This window comes from Anas platyrhynchos, chromosome 1, assembly GCF_047663525.1.
Source record: "Anas platyrhynchos isolate ZD024472 breed Pekin duck chromosome 1, IASCAAS_PekinDuck_T2T, whole genome shotgun sequence".
Taxonomy (NCBI): Eukaryota; Metazoa; Chordata; class Aves; order Anseriformes; family Anatidae; genus Anas; species Anas platyrhynchos.
The window spans coordinates 205,579,610-205,594,229 of NC_092587.1; positions in this window are offsets into that span (position 1 = coordinate 205,579,610).

Genomic DNA, 14,620 nt, shown 5'->3' on the forward strand with positions numbered 1-14,620 from the left:
CTCCCCATCTGCTCTTCGTTAGCAAACGAGTTGTGGGCTCCCAGCTGGGTGGTCTGGATTTGGGGACCCCCCCCTTGCAGCTGGGGGTGATGCGCTGGGGTGGGGAGCGAGGACGATGCTTCCAGCGCCGGGGGCTCAGCCCCAGATGGAGTTATAGGGGCGATGCCGCGGCTCCAGCTCCGGCTTGTGGTTGATGCCCCGCTCTCCTGAACCTCATCCAGGCTTTCTGGGATCATTTCCTAGAAATTCATCAACCCCAGCAGGCAATGTTTCCCAGATGTTGCAAGCCACCGCTGCATTTTGGGGTTGCTGGTGAAGCAGCGCCTTGCTGCAAGCCCTTTTGGCACCAAACCCCCCCTGTCCCGGGGTGTTAGGGACAGGTTCTGCACCCAAAGGTGCTTAGGCACCGGGACAGGACCCCAAGGGACATGGTCACGGAAGCACTTGGACAACGCTCAGATATAGGGTTTGGTTTTGGGGTGGCCCTGTGTGGAGCCAGGAGTTGGACTCGATGGACCTTGAGGGTCCCTTCCAACTCGGGATATTCTGGGATTCCCTAAAAGTGCTGGAAGAAGGAATTTGCAGTGGCTGCTCTTCTTCCAGGTGGCCCGTAGGTGGAGGAAGAGAGCTTCACCCCTTTGGGTTCCCCAGCCCAGCAGGGCAGCTCAGAGGGGTACGGGGTTCTGGGGATCCCCATTTCTGCTTATGGGGTGCATGGTTTGGGAGATTTAATCCCTGTCCACGCAAAGACGTTGGCCATGACCCACACAAAGCCCCAGCACCCACAAGGTGGTGACCAGGAGCCCAAGCATCCCAGAGGGCCTGGGATAAGAAAAATCTGTGCAGGTCCCTGACATCCCAGGACCCATTTTCTGGGGTGATGGATCCCATAGGGTTACTCCCTCACCACCTTGACCCAGGTGGCCACGTCCACCCCATAGTCTGGCATCCCAAAACGGAGTTGTTTCGGGGACCTCGACCCCAAGAGATGCCAGTGATGGTGCCGATGAAATTTGGAAATTTGGGGCCCAGAGCTGGAGCTGGCTTGACCCCAAAGAATGGGTCTGGCCGGTGATGTGCAAGGAGGTTGGGTCAGGGGGGGCGAACACCCGAGGAGAAATGGGGCTGGATGGAGAGAAGGGGATCCCCAAACAGTGGCTGTGCTGCTCGGGGACCAAGGTTAGGGGCTGGAGATTGTCTGGGGGGAACAATTCAACTGCAGAGCAATGGGAAACATCATAAATTTTGGAGCTATTAAATTATTTTATTTCAAAAGGAGGTGTTTTTTTCAAAGCTTTTTTTTCTCTTCTCTTCTCTTCTCTTCTCTTCTCTTCTCTTCTCTTCTCTTCTCTTCTCTTCTCTTCTCTTCTCTTCTCTTCTCTTCTCTTCTCTTCTCTTCTCTTCTCTTCTCTTCTCTTCTCTTCTCTTCTCTTCTCTTCTCTTCTCTTCTCTTCTCTTCTCTTCTCTTCTCTTCTCTTCTCTTCTCTTCTCTTCTCTTCTCTTCTCTTCTCTTCTCTTCTCTTCTCTTCTCCTTCCTCAAGCAACCCAAAATAAGAAAGAGTTAAAGAGCCAGACAGAAACTATTTGCTCTGACCTCCCTGTGACCGGGAGCATTTTTTTTCCTCCCAAATTTTGCTTCAGCCACCCAGTCAAGAAATGCCTCCTGCCCCAGCCTGGCCTTGGGGCCGGCTCTGTGGCTTTCCTCTGGTCGCGAGTTAATGCCAGGATTGTGCAAGAGGCGGGCGCGCGCTCGATGCCGACCCTGCGTGGGAAGAAGAATCAATTAGAGGACTGTAAGAAAAACCCGATTTAGTAGGAAAAAAAAAAAAAAAGAAGAGAGAAAGCAAGAGAAAGACTTTGTTGCTTCACTACCCCGCCGATAAAGCGTTCACGAAAGCAGGGCTGGAGGCCAGCCGTGAAAAATAAAGCAATCCTTTCCCAGGAAGAGCAAATGTTTGCGCTGCACGGCGCAGGCTGACCCCAGGTAATCTCGGGTTTTTTAGCGACGTGCTTTAATAGAGCTGAAAAGGGCTTGCTGCTGCATTTCTTTGTGTGCCAGAGCTGCAGCGGCCGTCACACCCATGCTCCCTCCCTTGGCAATGACAATCTGGGGCTCGGAGAACTTTGAAAAGCCAAATAATTATGGGGGGATCTCCATCTCCCTTTGGGGCTCTTTGTTGTGGGTTTTGGTTCGTAGTTCCCCAAAATCTATCCTACAAACTGTTTTTTTTTTCATTCTGCTTCCCAAATAAAACTTCTTCCATATCTGCCCGTTGGATGCAATTTTTTCACCTTTCGCAGCAAATTTTCACCAGCTTTTTGCTCTGGCTGCTCTGGGAACCTTTTTGAATCAGCTCTTCGCATTACGTCCTAAATTCACTTCCCCTCCGCCTGCAAACATTTAATCCTTGAGCCCAGACGTTTAATTTCGAGATGCATCCTCATTTCTCTGTAATTTCCCCTTTTGCAGCCAAACACTGCAGTAAAAACATTTTTTTTTTTCCCCTGCAAATACTTTGCAATCACTAAATGTCCCCCTGTGTATCCACACTGATTGCTAACCACAGCCAGGCATCAGGAAATGCCCAAGCACGGTCCGTTGGCCATATGGATGTCCCCTCCAAGGATGGAGCACACACCTGGGGCTATTTTGGGAGGGATTTCAGGACCTGAGAGCTTTAAAGGAATTCTCAGATGTTGAGGATATCCGCAAGGGCAAGCCCACAGCATCTTGCAGCAAACCCATGGACACGCTCTACCTCTGGCTATCAAGGAGGGGGAGGAAATCATCAAAAAAGCAAAAGCTGTCGCAGAAAATGTATTTTTTTTCCAGGTATATCGTGATCCTGGCCACTCCCAGCCAAAGGGATCTCACCACCATCAACATCTCCCCAGGGCAATCCCCAGGGAGGAGGCAGCAAAGCCTGGCTGAGCTGGGGCTCCTGCAAAAACCTCGCCTCTAACCCTAACAAAGAAAAAGACCCGGGACTGGAGGGAAACAAAGGGGGCTTCAAAGCATTTCCAAAGGCATTCCTAGCGTGGGGCTTAGGTTTTTCCCAGGTGGTGATGACGGTGCCCTGTGGCCGTGCTCCTCCAGGAACGACGTCCCCGACCGTGGCTCCAGCCAGCAGCCTCCGGGCAGGCGGTGACTGTCCCGACACGTAGCCCCGGCCTAATTAATCGGAGCGGAATATTTGTTCTGGCTTTGCCCGGAGCGGCTGGCGGCGGGCCAGGCTGTTAAATTCCCAGCCTGAACCCTGGAGGCTCGGGGCAGGCTTTTGGAGCACAACAAACGCCTTGCCCTGACCCCATCCGTCACCGCTTGGCTGCTCCGAGCCCGGCGGCAGCACCGGGAGCTTGTGCCCGGGGTTGCTGCAGGAGAAAAGAGCAATGCAAAGGAGAAATATCCTCAAATTCTGGCAGCCCAGGACTTACAAATTTTGGCTAGATCCAGGACTTACGAAGGTTGGCTTAGCTTTGCACCGCTAAACCAAGTTAAAGTCCTTTTTTTCCCCCAAAATATCCCAGGCACTGGCTCTTGCATCACCCGAAAAACCCTCCTCTAGGTGCAAAAAATATTAGGGGAAGCTGCAGGCATCCCTGGAGCAGAGCCAGCCCTATTTTTCCAGGGTCAATGGTGGGCTATGGATGGGGACATCTCCATCCTCCCCTAAATATCCCTCCCTGCCACCAGCCCGTCCCCTCGCCGTTGTTCTCTTTGGCCTGAGGTTTTGAGTGCAAGCCAGAGAGAAAGCAAAAATGGAAATTCCCCAGGGCACGAGGGGAAGGAGGATGAAAGGGGGAGGTTTTCGGATCTGGTGGCAGTGTCGAGCTGGCTGCGGACCAGGCGGCTTGGGCAGCCACGAGGACACCAAGGCCAGGGCAGGGTGACCTCGTGGGCCACGTCTCACCAGGCTCTGCTCCTCAGATGGGGTTATTGAAGATGGAGAGGTGGAAAAGTGATGGGCTTGAGGTCGTAGGATTGCCCGTGGAGCTGGAGAAGCTGGGGACATCTCGGAGCTGCTCCCATTCTTCCAAGTCTGAGCAAAAGGACCCATGGGCTCAGAGCGATTCATCCCGGAGAAACTCACTTCCACGTGCTCAGAAGCATCACAGTTTCTTAGAAAAGCCACTATTAGGACTCCGCGAAATCAAACATGACTCCCTTTGGGAATGCAAGGGTTTCTTATAAATACTCCGTCATTAGGTTCTTTCTATGTATTCTATTTATTTCTATTTATTCTTCCAATCCCAGGGTTATCCTGCATTTTCTAGACATCCCCACAGGGGCCAGAAACCCAAAACCTTGGGAACCAGCACTTCCCAGTCTGCAAAGTGGGACCATGGGGCACATCCTCCCCATCCCCTTCCCCTTATTTTTTTGTGCCAGGACAGCTCTGCTTTCTCCTGGAGGATGCCTCCTTGGGGCAGTGTGAAAGGACAAATATTTGGTTTTTCATACTTTTTTGTGTGTGTGTGTGTGCATGCAATATTTCCAAGGCACCACCGCCGATCGTGGGAGACCGCTGTAATTCAGAGGTAGGCAGCAGAGCTCTGCATAATCTGCCGTGTTCCCAAATATTTAGATGTTGCTGGTTGATACACTTCGTGGCATGAAGAGCTCCTTTGGAAGCAAGCCTCAGAGTTGGGAGAACAGATAAGCTACACAAAATCCTTCCTGAGCTTGACCTTGCATCCAACCGTGGGGCTGTGGGGAACAGGAGAGGGACCAAAATAATTTGAAGGGATGTGATTTGGGACCTCGTTGGTCCCAGAAGGGGCAGGGCACGTCCGTGCCCCCAAGGCTGGCGGCTTCCAGAGCTCTCCTATCTCTGGCACAGCCCAGGGTCGCTCAGCCCCCGTCGCAGCTGAAACATTTTCGTGCTTTGCATCCTGATGGCCATCCTCCAGCTCCTTATCTCGGTGGGGTTCCCATGTCCGTGCCAGCCCTTATCTCCCTCCAAACACTCTCCTTGTGCTCATACACTGGGAGCACATCTCATCCGTGCCCGCTGGCTTTGCAGGCTGGACAAGCACAGCGGCACAAAAGGAGGATTTGGGGCAGTAAATGGGTTTTATCCATTTTTTTTTCCCTTTTTTTTTTCCCTTTTTTTTTTTTCCAGGGAGGTGCTGTGGGTGCAGAGGGACCTTCACCCCCATGCACAAGGCAAGGCAGGGCTGCGGTGTCACATCGTGGCCTCGGTTTCTCTGCTTATCTGCAGTGGGTGAGAGGGGCTCGATGCCCCCCAGGGTGCTGAGCAAAGCAGCCAGAGAGGCAAAGCACAGCCTGGAGCCAGGCAGCGGTGGGAACGGGGCTGTTTGGGCTGAAGGAGAGGCTGATTAGAGCTGCTCAAGGCCCTGAGAAAGCAGAAAATCCCTCTGCACTCTGCATTTAACTGAGCAGTGCCTCACCACCTCATTATTTCACTTTTTATTATTATTATTATTATTATTTTTCCCCTAAACCAGCTAATGTTTGCTCTTTGTGCTCACCTAAGCCAACAGTACCCAAATTCAAGGGTTACCCAGGTCTAAGCAAGGAGGAAAACTGACAGCAATAAACGCAGCCGTGGAGGTGCCATAGCCTGGGGAGGCTGTTTTTGTGCTGTTTATGGTCCATAGATCATGCCCATCACTCCAGATCCAGCTTCATCCTCATCGTCATTGTCATCCTCATCATTGTGGTCATCGTCATTGTCATCCTCATTCTCATCCTTATTCTCATCCTCAACCTCGTCCTCATCGTTATCCTCATTGTCATCGTCATCATCATCATTGTCATCCTCAACCTCATCCTCATCATCATTCAGGACTTATTAGTGTTAGGTCAGAGGTCGGACTAGGTGATCTTGGAGGTTTCTTCCGACCTAGATGATGCTGTGATTCTGTGTGATCCTCCTCATCCTCATCTTCATCCTCAACCTCGTATCTTCCATGAGTGCAAAACGTTCTGAGTGTTCTCCAGAACTGTGGTTATGGGAAAAGGGACCCAATTCTCTTGACATCTTCAAAGCTGATGTTTTCCACATCCTGGAGAACATATTAAAGGTGACCAGGATGGCAAAACACCTGGAAAAATGTGGATCCTCTTCAGGAGGGAAGGGGCTCATCTGTGCTGGTGTCAGCAGGTGAATGTCAGTAATGGGATTGAGCTGAGCCTCCAGGGTTGCAGAGAAGGACGCTTCCAGAAGACAGCTGAAGCCTGCTCTGAAGCCACAGATCAGGTCCCACGAAGCAGAGCAAGTTTCTGGCATTTTTTCAGCTTCCTAGAGAGAGAAAGCGAAACCAAGTCCGTGGGAAGGATACCACCACCCCTGGGGCCAGGAGAGCCCAGGCTGGGATTTTCCTGTCTGTAAAGCCAAGGCGGTGGGGGACTGCATCATTCCTGGCTGCTAATTAGAAGGGCGCACATGCATTAATTACATGGTTTAGAAACCACCACTGAAGGAAGGAATTAAGGATAAAAGGAAAATTTGCTTTCTTGTTTGCCAAGGTGCCTGGTTGCAGCCCCTCCACCTTGCACAGGAGCAGACAGAGCCAGGACATGCCCCAGTTACCACAAAAATGTGACTTCAAGGAATTTCCTGGCCATCTTCTGGGCAAGGAGAGGTCCTCACCTTCCCACACAAGCAGACAGGTTTTATTTCCTCTCCTCCCTTGCCTTCCACGATGGCTGGGGTGGGCAGGGGCCTCTGGACACCACCTGGTCCCACCACACGCTTGGGCATGATCTGGATGGGGAAACCCAAGGCCACATCGAGTTGGGTTTGGGTTTGGAGGCTCCATAACCTCAGTGAGTGATCGTGACCACCCTCACAGTAACAAAATCATTTTCTGAGGTTTAAACAGAATTTTGTGTTCTTCAGCTGGTGCCCATCACCTCCCACCCTGTCCATGGGCACCACTTGGAAGAGTTCAGCTCTGTTTTCTTTCTTCCCACCCCATCAAGTACTTGTAGATATTGATGACCACTTCCATATCACCTCCCTTCCCTTTGTCAGGGCTTCCTAAAGGACAGGGAGCCACAGGGGCTGGCCAAAAATGGGGATTTCCAGCCAGGACCAAGCCCACCATAGGAAGGGTAGGGTAGATCTTAATAGGGCACAGCCAGGGGAAGCTCCCAGCCCTGAACATGGGGCAAATTCTACTGATCCTCTATTTCATTTAGATCTTTCTCTGGCAAATTTGGGTGATATTTCCCCTGCTTGGCAGCAGCAGAGAGAAGGATTCACCTTGGCCAGGACCTCGGGGTGCTCCCAGCTCCTCTGAGCCCCATCCCGACACGCGGGAGGGCTCTGGGCAGCCTCTGGGGGATGAAGGCATTTGGGTTCCCCGCTCTCCTTGTATGGGAATCTCGATGGAAAGAGACGTGTGAGGAGCTCGCCAAAAGGAAATATTCAGCCAGAGATGTCAAAACAGATTTTAATAACTGTATACAAACTGTCCGGCATCCTAAAGGAGGAGTAAAGAGGGAAATAGTGATTAGGAGGGACAGTTTTACTATTTAAAACTTCCTGAATCATTTCTACCAAAAAAAAAAAAGAACAATTGACTCTTACTCATTTCACTCAAAAATAGACTTGGGAGCCTGCAGGACGGGGCTGTATTGTCCTGTGTGGAGGAAGACAAGATGTAGGGCGTGTAGAGGAGGGACACCCTGTCCCTGTGGCACCCCATAACTCCCAGGTTTTCCTTCTCAGCAGCATCCCACCACAGCTGGGACGTCCTGCTGGCTCCACACTGCTTGGGGTGGAGGTCATGGGCACCTGGGCTGGAAAAAGGGAGAAGTTCTTCATCTGCACCAGGGAAATTTAGAGGGGGAGACCCGTCTGGTCTCTTCTTTTGGGGCCACGTGGATTTTAATGCTGAAAAATTCCCAAAGCTCATCTGAGGTCTCTGCTTTTGTGCTTGCCTTGGAGCAAGGCCATAGCGTGAGTCACGAGATGCTTGCTGTTTGTTTGATAGACCAGGCCTTGCTCTATTGAATCTCGGAGAGGGAAGTGAATTCGTAATCCCTATCAATGAACTGCCAGAGGAGGAGGAGGAGAAGGCAGAAGAGGAGAAACCAGTCAGTTGGGTGCTAACACCGCCAAACCAAGACGTTTCACATTCCCTGCTGGTGTGAGCACGTCTTCCTCTTGCCAAGCAACAGTCCTAGGACTTATGTGACAGCCCTAGGACTTACGTGACAGCCCTAGGACTTACGTGACAGTCCCAGGACCTACGTGGACATTGCTGAGTTCCTCAAGCCCTGCATGGTGCCTACAGGGACTTGCCATGCATGCAAGGGAGGAACTCAACCCACGGGAGACATCTGCTTGGAAGATGCCCGAATAAATCAGCCAGTCTGCACACCCCAGGACAGTTTTCATTGCAGAGCAAGCTGGTGACATCTCTGGTAAAAGAGGAGATGTTCTCATGTGTGGTAACTCCTGGGAAGAGATGGGCTTGCAGAGGAAGGAGGAACAGGGCTGGTCTGCTGGAAGGCAGAGCAAGGAAGAGTGAGAAGAGCAAACGGAGGAGCTCATCTGGCAGCTGGCAGGGTGGGAACAAGCCGTTGGGTTTTCCTGGTTCTTTGCAGACAAAAGGACATTGTGCAGGTGCAAACACTACAGGGGCAGGTGCTGTTTCTGGAGGCTGTGATCTACCCGCCTGGGAATGGCCAAACCAGGTGGTTGGTGCATTGACCATATGGTACCCCCAAAATACCAGGGATTGGGGAACTTGGAGACACAGGCGAGCACAGATCAGCCTCATGGGATTCAGATTGCCCAGGGGCTGAGCAGAGAGGCACATTCAGGAGCCCCAAGGTGAGAGGAGACTGCACGGTGCATCATGCCCAAAGGTTTTGGATAGCTAAGAGGTGTTTGCACCCGCTCCTAACTCAGTGTTAAGAAACCAACATTTTGTATTAAGTCTGAGATAAAACACATAAGTCAAGGTGCTGGGCAGAAAGAGACTTAATTAATATCATGCTTAATTGTAGCCCCCTGGTAGCACTTTATGCCCTTGGCCTCTGGAAGACAAGGCTGACCACGAAGAGCCATGCGTCTCAGGGCTGGAGCCCAGCACAAACCATTTTGGAGAAGACCCCACTGCTCGTGTGATGTTTCAGCCACGTTGCTGAGATGGACCAGCTTAAATCGAACACGTCCAAGTCCTCCAGCTTCTCTGTTCTCAGCTGGTCCTGGAGCCAGCACCACGCTTACCTCTCCTCCGACGGTGACGCACAAAAAGGTCTGGAGCACGGCGCAGTCACGTCCCCGTGCTGGAGTTTCGCCTCCAAACTTACTGGAAATACAGCCAGCTTCTCGTACACCATCCCCATTAATTTTCTGTTTTATTTTAATCCTGTTTGTTATTGTTCAGCTTCCTTTCGAATGCACGTTTCTGAGCATCCAAGAATAGAGACTGGTGTCAGATAGTAACAGGAAGGAAGCAGGAATGCCCAGGGTTACTGGATATGTTGAATTAAGCCTATTTCACAAGATTTTTTTCTGTTTATGCCGAAGGTGCTTCCCCTAGCCCCACTGTTTATCTTCTGGAAAGGGGTGTGGAAGGAAGAAGAGTGATGTAAAATGAGAGATTTGGAGTAATTTCTAGCTTTTTTGGCACAGTGCGACCTGGGGCAAGGGGCTCCAGAGCAGATCAGCAACACTGGAGCCCGCCTGGGCTTCCCAGCAATTCCAAACTGGATCAATAATGACCACGTAGAGCTCGGTGCATTTCGGCTGTCACCCTGCCAGGAGGAAGGCTGCAATCCTCCTGCCACATCCTGGCTGCTGCAGACCCAGCTGGGAGGCGGTGACCTGCAGGAGACCCACGATAGCACCGCAAACGGGGTGAGAGGAGCCATCTGTATCCAAATCCACTGCCTCAAAGCTCCTGGTCACAGATAACCACTGCCGGTGTCACCCTCAATCCCTGCTTGAAAGCAGCGTGGCTTCCTGCTATTGTGTGTCCAGCCCACGGAGCCGTACCCAGGAGCGGAGTCATCGCCGTGATTTACCAGCACCAGCTGCCCTGCTTTCTTCCATTCCCCCTTGGAAAGAAAACGACCTTCTGTTGATCTTATATCTGGCTGTTTTATCCCGAAAGTTTATGTTAGAGCAGCTTCCTCCCTGCTGAGATCAGTTAGATGCGCACGGAAAAGCAGGAGCCCAGCCACCAGCAGCTTGCAGCCTGCAGAAGGAGTTTCAAGTGCTTTCACGGCTCTCTGTCCACGAGCCTGGCTCCGGGTCTAAGCCGTTTGTCAGTGCCCACGTGGCAAATAAATGCAGTGCGATGAGGTGCCACGCAAGGAAATTAAATGCAGGGAAAGTAAATGCAAGGAAACGTGATGCAACGTGAGGAAATGCAATGCAATGTGATGCAATGAAAGGGAAGTAAATGCAAAGAAATGCAACGGAATGCAACGCAATGCAATAAAAATGCAATGCAATGAAATAAAAATGTGATGCAATGCAATAAAAATGCAATGCAATGCAATAAAAATGCAATGCAATGCAATAAAAAATTAATGCAATTTGATGAAATTAACAAAATAAATGCGTAAAACTATTTGTGGGAAGAAGGATGACAAATTACAGCCATCGGAGAGACCGGTGCCCTGCAGAAAGTGCAGCGAGCGCGGCGGCGTGAGCCAGGCCACCCACTGCTGCCTGCCGACACACGCAGGGAACAAGCTGATCTCGTTTGCCGGCAAATTCCCCTCCTCCTCTCCTCCTCCCCCCCCCCTTCCCCGCCAATGCAGAGAATTTCGCTGCCTTCTTGTTTGTGCAACACATCCCGAACGGGACGGACCTGCTTGGGCATTTTTGGCTTGGGCAGGTCCGGGGCTGGCTGAGGGCGGCTGGGTCCAGGAGCTGCAGCTGGGGCTGCCACCTCCTTTTGGGGGCCCTGGTGCATTTTTAGGTGTTTGCTAGAAACTGGGCACTCGTCCCTGCGTGCAGCTGGGGAAACTGAGGCACGGAGTGCTCCTGTCCCACCTGGACACCGGGATCCACCAGGTGATGTCTGCCCTTCCACCCACAGGGTAACCCAGGGGTCTTTCTTCCCCTCTACTCCTTTGATTTTGGAGTTTTTTTTTTCCCCTAAATCTGGGGTGGCAGCATGGGCACAGGCTCATCAAGCCAGGCTGGATGGGGTTCAGGACATGCCTGGTCCAACCTCCCCCTGCCAGCAGTGATGGGCACATCGGGGCTTTAAGCAGGATGCTCTTAAATCCTATAGGGAGCTCCACATCAGCCAAGCACATCTCCCCGAGCTTGGCCATCCCCCCCATGTCCCCAAAACACCACCTTCATCCCCGCAGCACCCAAACCCAGGTGGGACCCCAAGCCCAGCCTCGCAAACCCCCACGATGAGAGAAAAGGAGCAGCAGCGGTGCCTGGGCTGCCCAACCCCGACAGCTGATGGCTGGGACCCCCCAGGACTGTATTTCCCTTGTTATAGTTTCACCTCCGTGTTTGTACAAAACGTCTGGGCACCGGCACTGCTCCGAGGTTTGTTTGGAAGATGCTGCCAAGGTTGATGCTGCTCCGAGCGCTGCCAAGCGGGGAACGCATCCCTCCAAAAACCGACTCCATCCTGGAAAGTGGTTTGGTCCCTGCCCATCAGCCAGCACAGAATAACCTGGTATCCGTCAATCAGCATGTTGGCATCATGATTATCCCCAAAATTTTCCTATAAAATGCTAAAATTACATTCAGTTTAATTGCCTGAGTGTTTGCGCCGAGCCTGCCCACCTGCTGCTGACGGAAAGGGAAAGCTCATTCCTAAAACCTGTCTCGTTTCTGTCACTCTGCCCTCTTCCAGAAAATCACAATTGATTTCCTGGAAGAAAGAGAGTCAGCTTCTGGAATTGAAAAGCCCCCCCTTGGGACCGGGCTTCCCGTTTCGCCCCGTGTGACAGGGCCTGGTGTGCGTTTCCATAAAGCAGAACCGAAAGGGAGAAGCGCGCGCGCGCGTGTGGGCAGAGCGCTCCTTTTTGGTGGTGCCGGACACGAAGCAGATGTTTTCCTCATTTCCGTTCCTAAAATAAAAGAAACGTCCAGTTTGGTCCTCTTTGCAGCGGGTTCTTCCCCTGTCTGCCTCTCGCTGCTCTGCCACAGTGTCCCTCAGGGAGATGCAGCCCCCAAAGGGGCTCCGAAGCAGCACCAAATAGCCCCCATGGGACTTTTTGGGTTGAGATACCCCACACCCAGCTGGAATTTGGGTGCCTCGAGGGTCCCCAGCTGGAGCTGCCCCAAAGAGGCACCAGGAGCTGCCAAGGCAGCAGGAGCATCGCGTTGAGCTTTTTTTTGGGGTTGGGAAGCCGGGTGGTCCTGTCTGTAGGACGGAGGAGCGCTGGTGCAGGGCCGCCCTTGCCAAGCGCCTTGGCAAAGAAAAATCTCCTTGTTGAAATGCAGAGCATTAAATCTGCAGTGTGGGAATTAAAAGTGCTTTGCCTGTTGTATTTTAAGGCTTTTTGTTCTGCCTATTGCTGTGGAATTTGGACATCATCGTGGCAATGAAGTGCTTGGGACTCGTGGCACTGCTGTAGGGCTCCTGGGGAGCCGGGGGAGCATCCTGCCCCGTTCTCACCCTCGGCTGCTGCATCAGATCCAGGAGGAAACTCAAACGATGCCTTTTGATTAACAGTAATCAGGCTAATTTCTGGGAAAGCAGCCCAGCTCAGCTGGCTGTCCCCACAGCCTGGCCAAGCCCGTCCCTAAGACCCAAGCTCTGGGTGACCCCACGAGGGTGACAACCTCGGCATCACATCGGGGCATGGTGGGACACTTTGGTTATGGGTTTGAGCCATAATCACAGAGCCCATTGTAGTGCTCCATACCTTAAATGCCTTTTTTTCAGCCTAAACCCAGCAAATTTTGCCCTACAGGTGTGCCCGGAGGTGTTGGGGGTGCCCAAATCCTGGTGGCACGGTGGCACCCAAGGGCCGGCGTCTCCAAAACTCGCTGCCCGGAGAGCTCTGCAGCTGGAGACCTGCTTCTGGCCAGCCAGCCAAAGCAAACAAGTGATCGAGGAAACAGCAACAAGTAGAGGGGAAGTTATTTTAAGTCTTTCCCGGATGGGAAACAGCGGAGGTATCCGCGGGTCTCGTGTGCTTTGCCTTCCTAATCTTTCCCCGTGGACACGGAGCGGAAAACCGAGAAGCCCGGCGAGCCAAAAATGCCACACGACCCCAGCTCTGTCCGCAGAGGGACAAAGAGAAATGATTTGGGACAACGAGGTGGCAAAAGCCACCTTCCAGGTGAGGTGTCCGGCACCCGGGTGGCCTCCCAGGCACCAAGCCCTGCTCAGCTCCTTTAGGGCTGTGGAGAAAGGAAAAGCGAAATGGAAGTGGCCCCGAGGCTCCAAGACACGTCTGGGTGTGCTCATGAAAAGGAAAGGACGTGAAGATGAAGTCGCCCATCATCATCATCATCATTGGGCAAGGAGAGGCTCAGCTCCCCCTTCCTGCCCCGCTGACGTCCCCAGGGATTTAGGAAGGCAGGTTGGGGGAGAAAGCAGTCTGCAACACGCTTCCTGAGAAATGCTGAGACATGGGAACGGCAGGTCCTCGTACGTCAGGAGCCAAATCAACATTTTTTTGCTCAAATTCCCAAGAAAGGCGAGGTTGCCAGACTCCCACGGAGCCCTGGAGGAGTGGGTGCGTCGGGCTCGAGGGTGCTGCGGGGATCTCAGCACCCCCCAGCGGGGAGCTGGGGCTGGATCCCCCAAAATATAGCCCTGGGACCCCTCAAGGGATGGGACCTTCTCCACCAAACGCCTTCCTTGCCCCAAAAAAACGGCATTTGGGGCCTCACCCTGCCCAAATGCAGGCAGCTCCTGCTGGGATTTGGGGTGTCCGCACGGCCGCAAATCTCCGCTCTGCGCTGCCCCAGGGAAGAATTTACTGGAAAATGGCTAAAAAAAGAGAAAAAAGAGATCAAACATCGCCTCGCCATTAGCGAGCTCAGCCAGGCCGGCCACCTGGCAGGCTGGAGCTGTCAGGAAAAGGGCACGGAGGAACCGGCCTCATTTCCATTGCAAATAGCTCGGCCTAATGAGATTTTTCGCGCCAGCCGCCTCCGGTTTGGTGAGCTGGAGGAGCCGGTGGCAGGATGGGGGCAGCTGGTCCTCGTTCCCAACATGGGGACACCCTGGTACCCCTCGTGGGGACGTCCCCTTCCCGTGGTGGATGTCCCGGAGAGGTGCAAGCCCCTCGGTGCTTGGTTCACCCCTGGGTGGGGAAGGCACCAAGGGCACCGGGAATGGGATTACGAGGGGCAGACACCAGGCGGCCCCAAAAGTCTCGTGAGGCCAAATCCAGCCACCAGGCCAGGCTGTTCTGCCAGGGGTTAATTCGATTGGTGACAGGCAGAGAGGAACCCGCTCGTTTTCCCCCGTTAATTCCCCCGGAGAGCTTCCTCTCCGCTGTGCCTGCATTAAAAAAAAAAAAACCTGTTAAAATGACGGCGCTTGGATGCCTGGCTCAAAAAGGCTCATTTCCCCGAATCCAGCCCGGCCCCAAATCACCGGTGCTCGTGGAGGCAGAGGGAAGGGGAGCCTCATGGCTCACCCAACCGAGCAGCTGAAATTGGGGTGAAAAAAGCCAATTTCCCTCTTTCATCCC